General features: G+C 39.6%; 1 pseudogene; it reads left to right on the top strand.

Annotated features, from left to right (window-relative positions):
* The first annotated feature begins 7,450 nt into the window (after positions 1-7,450).
* Positions 7,451-8,457, top strand: LOC108425311 (annotated as a pseudogene).
* Positions 8,458-8,696: the final 239 nt, after the last annotated feature.

The raw sequence follows: 8,696 nt of genomic DNA on the forward strand, positions 1-8,696 counted from the left end.
TGTCACATAATGTAAAGGTTCTGTTCCAATTTAAAGATTCTTCCTAGAACCTTTAAATGATATGGAGATTCTTTAACCCCTTAAAATTTCAAAAAAGTTCTTTACCCTCACAAACCTCATTTACAAAAATGAACCATCCTTGGAAAGGTTCTTTTGAGAACCAGTAGTTGTTCTCATACAGCACTGTGCAAGTATTCGTTTTAATTTTTAAGAGTTTAGAGTGAAGAAAAATGACAGAGAAAGAGAGAAGAAAGAAGTTTAACTCCATGAAATCTCAGGCTTCTTTCATCACAGGGCTTATTATTCAGTAATTACATGTAAAAGCTGACAGAGTTATTAAGTTTTAGGAGTGAGAAATAGACACATAGGTGGGATCTTGACACTTAAAACATGAAAGATGGACATTCTTAACTGCATGTAAGAGTTTATTAACTTTGTGATGATGAATGTAGTTAGTTATTTCCACACTGATAATGTGTAAATGTGTTTAGTCAGCAGATCATGAATTCATGATATGTAATAACATCACGTTGCTCTTATGTGTGTAAAGAGTTAAATGCAAATGCTTTACAAACACTATTGCTTTATGCAGATGATGGGGTGAGGAGAAAAAAGGAGGCTAACTCTGAGTCCTCCCTGATATCAAATTGAGGAAGAATAGGAGGAAGAGTTAATGCACACACACACACACACACACACACACACACACACACACACACACACACACACACACACACACCTACACACACACACACACACACACACACACACACACACACCCACACACACACACACACACACACACACACACACACACACACCTACACACACACACACACACACACACACACACACACACCCACACACACACACACACACACACACACACAGTGGGGCAGCTGGGGCGTAGCCCACCTCAAATGTGGCAAAAGGTGTGGAACAAGGCATCCACTATCACCCCATTATTCCCTCCCCCCTCCTCCTCTCTCTCCTCTGAAGACAGGCAGGATTTTTTTTCTGCATAAAAGTAAACAACGTTGCCTGCAGGCACAATTTTCCCGGCAACACAATAAAATGTGCAGTGAATTTATGATGGTCATCCATTAGCTCTTACCAAGGAAACATCACCCATATCTGTCGTCCATCATTATAATAGAGGGTTAATGCACCAAATTTACATAAAAAAGTCATATTGTCTGCATGAATTATTTACACCCTCAGCTGTTTTTTTTTCTTTTCTTTTCTTTCTTTCGTTCTGTTCTCCTTCTTTCCTTTTCAATAGCTACTGGTTTTCAAGCTAGATTCTTACAAAAAAATCCTGACACTATATTCATTCCTGAGGTGGCCCTGGGCCCTGTGAACTCTCTCTCTCTCTCTCTCTCTCTTTCTCTCTCTCTCTCTGTCTCTGCCTGTGAATGGATGGCTGTACCTTGCTGAATGTAATTAGTATCAATTAAGATTAATCTGCTGTGTATTTTTGTGTTCTCTGGAGAAATAAATATATATTAGCATAATTCAGAAGTGGGTAAATGTGTAAATAAACCAAAGAATGCTATTAATTAAGAAGTTCATAAAACGATGCTATTAACAGTTTTATGAAGAGGCACAAGAAAAGCAAGCCAGGCATTTGCAAAACCAACAAAATCAAATTCAAACCATCAAAATATCACGTGAACACATTCGCAAACAAATAAATAAAGACTTCTTGATTGACTGCCATTATGTAAGAGCGTATCATAAATGCTGATGTAGAAACATGAGTTGTAATGTTGCCACTGAAGCCCCGGGGATGGGCTCAGTCATTGAGCAATTACTATGAGCTCAATTACTATCATCATATTATCTCAACTAATCTGACGGTGTCAGCGGCGTGAAGTGAGTGCAGGGCTTAATCTGCACTTCTTCCTCCTCCTGTCACTTGGCTGAGAGAGCTGTTTGCGTGTGACACTGCACCCCTTGTGAGTGCACTAAAACGAATACCTCTGCTCCCTGTGTCATGCATCAAAGCCGTGCCTGCCTTTTTCTTCCCCACTACTCTCGCAATGTAATGTTGTCTCTGAGATGAATGCTTCAATTTTTCTAATTTCACCTGACAGCACCACAGGCATTCTGCCGCACGGTGCTAATTCCTGACATGCCTTGACAGAAAGGGACTCCATCACAGTAGCCCGGTCGCTTTTGAGAGCTCAGACAGAGTCAAGGATGCAAAGTCCAAAAGAATATGCTGTTGAGGTTCTAGTTCATTAAGGTGTAGGTAGGGGTGTGCTGCACAGTCTGCCTTTTTCATACTGTACACCCCTCTGAACAATCCACGGCCTCAAATTCTGCCTTTGATAGTGTTTTATGAATCTTAGCTGTGTGTCCAAAATGAAGGGAAATTGAGGAAAAAGAGTTCTTTTTTTTAAAATATGTAAAAATAGCAAGTATAAGTCATTTCAGATCTTTTTTTAAGTGTCCATAGTAAAGAACAGCTGCAATTATTTAATCATTGAGATGTAAACAGTCATTCAGAGTGTTTTAACCCCTTAAATGTCCAGGGCCCATCAGCAGGCACAATGTTTTATTACACTCTTCTATAAGCTCAGCGAGTTTACACGGAAGCTAATTACTGAATAATAAGTCTTAGCATGTAATAAGAAATGTGAAATGGTAAGAGAAACTTACCAGCTCTAATTTCTTTACAGTGGTAGTAAAAGGAACCAGAGGTCATGTTGTTTACAAAACAAATGTAGCTTATAGCTCCTTACTTTTTGTATTATGATGTTGGCAAGGAAGAAAAAACAAAAGTGTGTCTTGGCATGGAAATGCTGTTTTATCTGCACACTTAAAATATATAGCTTTTAATGCTCCATGGCAAGCTAGAGAGCTTGAAATCTAAACATGAACACCGACGGTAAACATGAAGCTACACCAGAAACTAGACTGTGCCAGATGGCAGGTACAGACTAAGACAAACACGGTAGCACACTTTTAGCTAGCTTAAACATTATTAAGTTTAGAAGTGAAGAAATTCATTCCAAATCACTATATAGAAATAGATCTTGGAAAGAATGACAGCTGGTCTATAATTGAAAAAACATTTTTGTATTAAGTCATAAGCAAACAAGCAAGCAAGCAATGAGTTTATACAACATATAATATTGATAGTGGTAAAATATTCTTTTTTTCTTTGGGTGTTATTTTGCCTCCCAACATCTTACATGTACCTTTCTGCCATGAATGGATTTAAAAATATCTTTTAGGCCAAAACCTTATCACCTTATCTCAAAACTATCAAATATCATGTTTCAAGGGCCATATTTATAGCCATTTCATTGAATAACCATTAGAGGTATTTAACACTTGTCTTTGACTTGGATCTAACTAAGTCTAACTTGGTAAGTCTCTCTAAAACAAAGCGTTTCACATTAAACTACACTGACATGACATTTTTATTATTAAAATCTTAACTATTCAAATACACTAAACTTCTGTGTAATTACCATTTAAGGGTTTTGAATTAAGATTAGAAGTTGGAGAAATATTCAGTGAATATGTGAACATGAACAAACAATATTTTATTTCTGTTTCTCTTGCTCGAATGACTGTAATTGCTTTTTATCCAATTATAATCACTGAGGATCTCTGACCTATTCATGATTCATGATGCACAGCACAAAGTCTCTCTCTCTTCTCTCTGAGTGTGCTTCCCCAACCAAATGCGGTGTCTTCTCCTGCAGGGACTCTTTAGGGTAACCTGAGGAGCTTGTTGCTTGACTGGATAAGCAGGAAGCTGTCAGACAGCTCTTGCTGTTCTGTTGATCGCTGCTTACTCTCTCTGTTAGTGTAAGGAGCTGTGAGCTGAGTGGTGGAGGGCAAAGTCAGAGTCATGACCTTCAGTTTAACCTCACTGACCTCTACAGCAGTCCCCAAACAGACCACTGCTGGGGAAGCTCAAGTTCACTGCTTCAGGCAACTCTCTCTCTCTTTCTCTCTGTCTTTCTCTTCACTTGCACACAGACACAATCCTGATACACTCACACACACACACACACACACACACACACACACACATATATATGCTTTACTTGTTTTAAATGTAGAGGAGTTTCAATATCTCTCCAGTAGAAATATATTTAAATAAAAAATCTACACATATTTAATCTAGACTCATTTAAACACAAATTTCACATGAGCAAATACAGTATTACAGTTATATTACCCCAGCTAACTACTGTAACACATCAATTACATGATCATAATACTGTAATGATACTGCATTATGTTGCTTATATTGCCAAGGAACAATATTTAGATGCAAATGGTATTTACAAGCTTACATAAATTTGGCATGCTGAATGGTGACTAGGATTGAAAATCAACTTTGATCCACCCTACTAATGAACAATTACAAACCTGATGCTCTTGGGGCCTGATTTGCATTCTAAGGTCCAGGCAAAAAAAATTGGTACTGCAGAGCATTAATCTCCCTTGACAGAGAAAGCTTGTAATTTGTGACAGGTGGGTCAAGGTTTCTGTTTAATCTATCATATAATTTCTAAAATCTGCTGAGTGGGTGAATTTTAATGGGCTAAAACATGGTCTGTTTGGAGGCAAACTTAAAGTGTGAAACTTAAGTTAGGAAACACACATCCTGGCTCTTGAGTTATAGCATGTCAGGTAGACTGAGGAATGCACGTAACGCTGTGTGCATTAGGAAATGGAGTCCATGCGGCATTTTCAAAGCTCTGCTATTAGCCTGAGGGCTTCTGAAGCAGTACACAGGTACAAAGTTCTTCTAAGTTGAATGTCAAAGTGCGGGAGATCTAAGTGTGGCCCATATTGGGCCCACCTTATCATCACCTCTGGTTCTACTCAAATACCCAAGCGTCCTGAGGCACAGGATGTCTAGACTGCTTCCTCTGAAGAGCCAAGTGAAGCCTTTACACTTTTTCATTCACATACAGCATATCTTTTATCTACAAACACCTGTGCACAACTGTGCATTTAACAAAATAAGGTTAGATTAAATTGTCTTGGTTGTGAACCAGTACCCTAATGTCAGTAAAATCAAAATATGACCAAATCTGATCTGTTAATATATAAAGTACAGTATGTTGTCAGGAAAAAAATGTTCTGTACAAGTACAGTTTTCATTTATCATGGTACAAACAATGTAAACATACTATCAAAGGTACCACAGTGCTTTTAAGGTGCAACTCTGTACCTTGAATAAGTATTTCCCATTATCTTTTCATAAGCTTTTGGATAATAATCAAAAACAAAAAATAAAATTGATGGGACAAGACAGGCTAAATGGAGTCAATACAACTTAAAGCAGCGCTATGTAACATTTGGGAATTTGGAGACCTCTCAGGTGGAAATATGTAAAAACACACAATGTGGGAGGAACATTTTGTTAGTTGTGCTTCAGGCCCTGGTGAGCGGTTGAATCTGTTGAGTGTGTGTTGAAAGAGTTTTCGAACAGAACTCACTCAAAACTTGGTGAACAACGTATCTTCTCAGGATGTAAGTGAATTATTTACTATTGTCATCATATCTTCATCAGTATAATGTTGATTTTGCATTCAAGACTTAAATATCAAGCTGGGTCTTACTCTAAGCCTGTGCATGTGATGATAATACGGAAAGGTATATAATGTGCTTCGAAGAACTCCTCTTATTTTTAATCATCTCAGGCTTTACAGGGAGACTCATAGCAGTGCAGGTGCACCATATTTTAAAGTGTTCTTTCTCCTGACTCAGTAACATTACTTACATAGTTCTTTCATAATTATTTTGAAATATAGTACAATTATGTCCCCTAAGCAAAAGAACATATCCCTGAGGATACCACCCTGGTGACAGTTTAATCTTTTTTTTCTGAGAGTAGACCTGAAGCAGAGGACGTATTTAAATTGTAATTTTAAATTTTAAAATTTTAATTTAAAATGATCTAGGTCTATACAAGATTGCAATCTTCTGTTTGTCTTTTCAGTAAGTCTCTCATTTGAGTTAAGAGTGGTTGATCTGATGGGCTTTCTGTAACTTTAGAACATATCTGTTTTCACTAGGGGTGCAGAGTCTCTTTTCATGTTATTTTTGTTAGCAATGGACAGGATATAATTGTACAAATATTATATCTAGTCAAGATCTTCCTCATACTCAGTTGATCCCTGAGCACTATCTAAAAGAGACTGTGCTTTTGTTGTGTATACTCCTAAACTCTGGAACCCTCCCCTCCTGGACTTTAGACTCTCTTTGTGTTTTAGGGATCATCTTCAGACCTTTTTTGCATTGTTGCCTTTTCTATTTTTATCATAAGAGGTTGAATTTAATATTTGCTTTATTCTGACATTTGTGTTTTACTTATATGACATAATGAGCGATTATTATGTTATTAAATTTATGCCTGACATTCTAACTGCATGAATTAGCAATAATGAGGTATGATGCATTACACTACACAGAATTTTTTTAAGAGAGCTTTCAGCATTGCTTCCTGGTCACATGCACATACAAGTTCTTGCTTTCTCACTGGTAGCTCAACTAAGGCAGAAATTATATCGAAAGTGCAGATTCAAATCTTGCAGTCTACACCACATTTTCACTATATTGCTAAAACTATTCAGTCACGCATCCAAATAATTGAATTCAGGTGTTCCAATCACTTCCATGGCCACAGGTTTATAAAACCAAGCACCTAGGCATGCAGACTGCTTATTATGTGATTCATTCATGTAGTTCATAACAGTGATACATGATAATAAACAGTAATAAAATAGTAAAAATGGCACAAAGTAATAAATCTAGACTTCTTAAGATTGAAAGTTGGAAATAGTTGTGAATGATTTAAATGATTTCATTTTCAGTGTTGCTCACCCTAAAGATTTGACAAATTTGACATTCCTTCAGAGAACAGGGCAGTTTATGTAAATAGCCTTAGTGAATACACCCCCTGGATGGTGCTTTCAGCCCACACTTGACTCCAGTGGCCTGTTCACAGTTAGGTGTGCTGAACCCTCCACCAATCAATACTGACAAATGCCAGCTTCCCTCTGACTAGCGTGTTTGTGTAATAATATCAGTATCACATATGGAGCTGTGCGTCTTACTCACAGATACACACACACTCACACACACACACAGGCATGGAGTCAAGCAATAAATTAATCAGGAGATAAAGTGGAAAAGGCTATTGATTTTTTGTTGTGTGCAAGCAGGCATAAGAAGAAAGCATGGACAGGGAGCACTGGGATGTAACAGGCTCAAAAGAAGCACATGTTTGCTTTTTTTGTTTGTGTGTATGTGTATGCAATCACATCCACACACTGAAGGTTTCCTAAACTTGACATACTTAGATATTCCATGTAAGTCTTGCACTCACTATAGCACCAAATGTAACTCCCGATATTTACAGTAATGTGCATCTTTGTTATTTATAAAACATCATGTCCCTAGTAGGTTAAGGATGAGGGTCTCTTCTGGAGCAACTACTTCTAGTTGGCACAAGGTGGAGATCGGCTTCATCACAGGGTGCACTAACTCTGTGACACTGTTCTCCCTGGCCATGAATATGCTCACCAAGTCTGCTGAGCCAGAGCGCAGAGAGCCCTGAACGAATTCCAGACAATGGCAGCCACCCATCAGGGCGTTCATGGATGACCTCACAGTCACAACAGAATCAGTCCCAGGCTGACGGTGGATTCTGAAGGGATTCGTGAAGCTGATGAAGTGGGCCTGGATGCGTTTCAAATCTGCCAAATCAAGATCCATGGTGGTAAGGTGGAGGACAAGTTCTGGTTTAACATCGCAGCCACAGCCATTCCAATGATCACAGAGAAGCCAGTCAAGTGTTTGGGCAAGGTTTTTGACAGCCCTCTGAGAGACTCAGCATCTATCCAGTGAACCTGTGCTGAGTTGGATGGATGGCTGAAATCCGTGGACAAGTCTGGTCTACCTGGAAAGTTCAAAGCCTGGGTCTACCAGCATGGTGTCCTTCCCAGAATCCTGTGGCCCCTTTTTGTCTATGCCATCCCAATCTCTACAGTTGAGACCTTAGAGAGGAAAGTCAGCAACCATCCCCGGAGATGGCTTGGGTTACCAAAGAGCCTGAGCAGCATTGCACTTTATGTGTGCAACAACAAACTGCAGCTACCCTTCAAATCCTTGGAAGATGAATTCAAGGTTAAAAGAGCTAAAGAAGTGAGGACGGGCAGGAAGTGGAGGGTGGAGGAGGCTGTCCAAGAGGCAGAGGCAAGGCTGCATCACAGGAGCATGGTGGAAGTGGTCACAAGAGCCGGGTTTGGATCCTTTCCAACTCCCCAAAGGCACACCAGAGGGAAGGAGAGGCAGCGCCTTGTTCAAGAGGAGGTGAGAGCAGCTGTGGAGGAGACAAGATCATGCTAGGCAGTGGGAATGAGGCATCAGGGAGCTTGCATAAGATGGGAGAACGCAGTTGAGAGCAAAGTGACCTGACTGAGGTGACTGAGATCTGGAAAGCTGAGCTGGTCAAAAGATCACCAGCAGGCATCCTGACCTCTGCTAGAGACCGACAGCTGTTGGTGGGCCTCAAACGGCAGCTGAAGTTCCCCAGCCACATTGCTGTCACCACCCTTCGACCAGACATTGTCCTCGTGTCTGAGTCGACCAAGCAAGCCGTGCTGCTGGAGCTGACAGTCCCATGGGAAGATTGCTTGGAAGAAGCATTTGAGAGG

Source organism: Pygocentrus nattereri, chromosome 3 (genome assembly GCF_015220715.1).
Source record: "Pygocentrus nattereri isolate fPygNat1 chromosome 3, fPygNat1.pri, whole genome shotgun sequence".
Classification (NCBI taxonomy): Eukaryota; Metazoa; Chordata; class Actinopteri; order Characiformes; family Serrasalmidae; genus Pygocentrus; species Pygocentrus nattereri.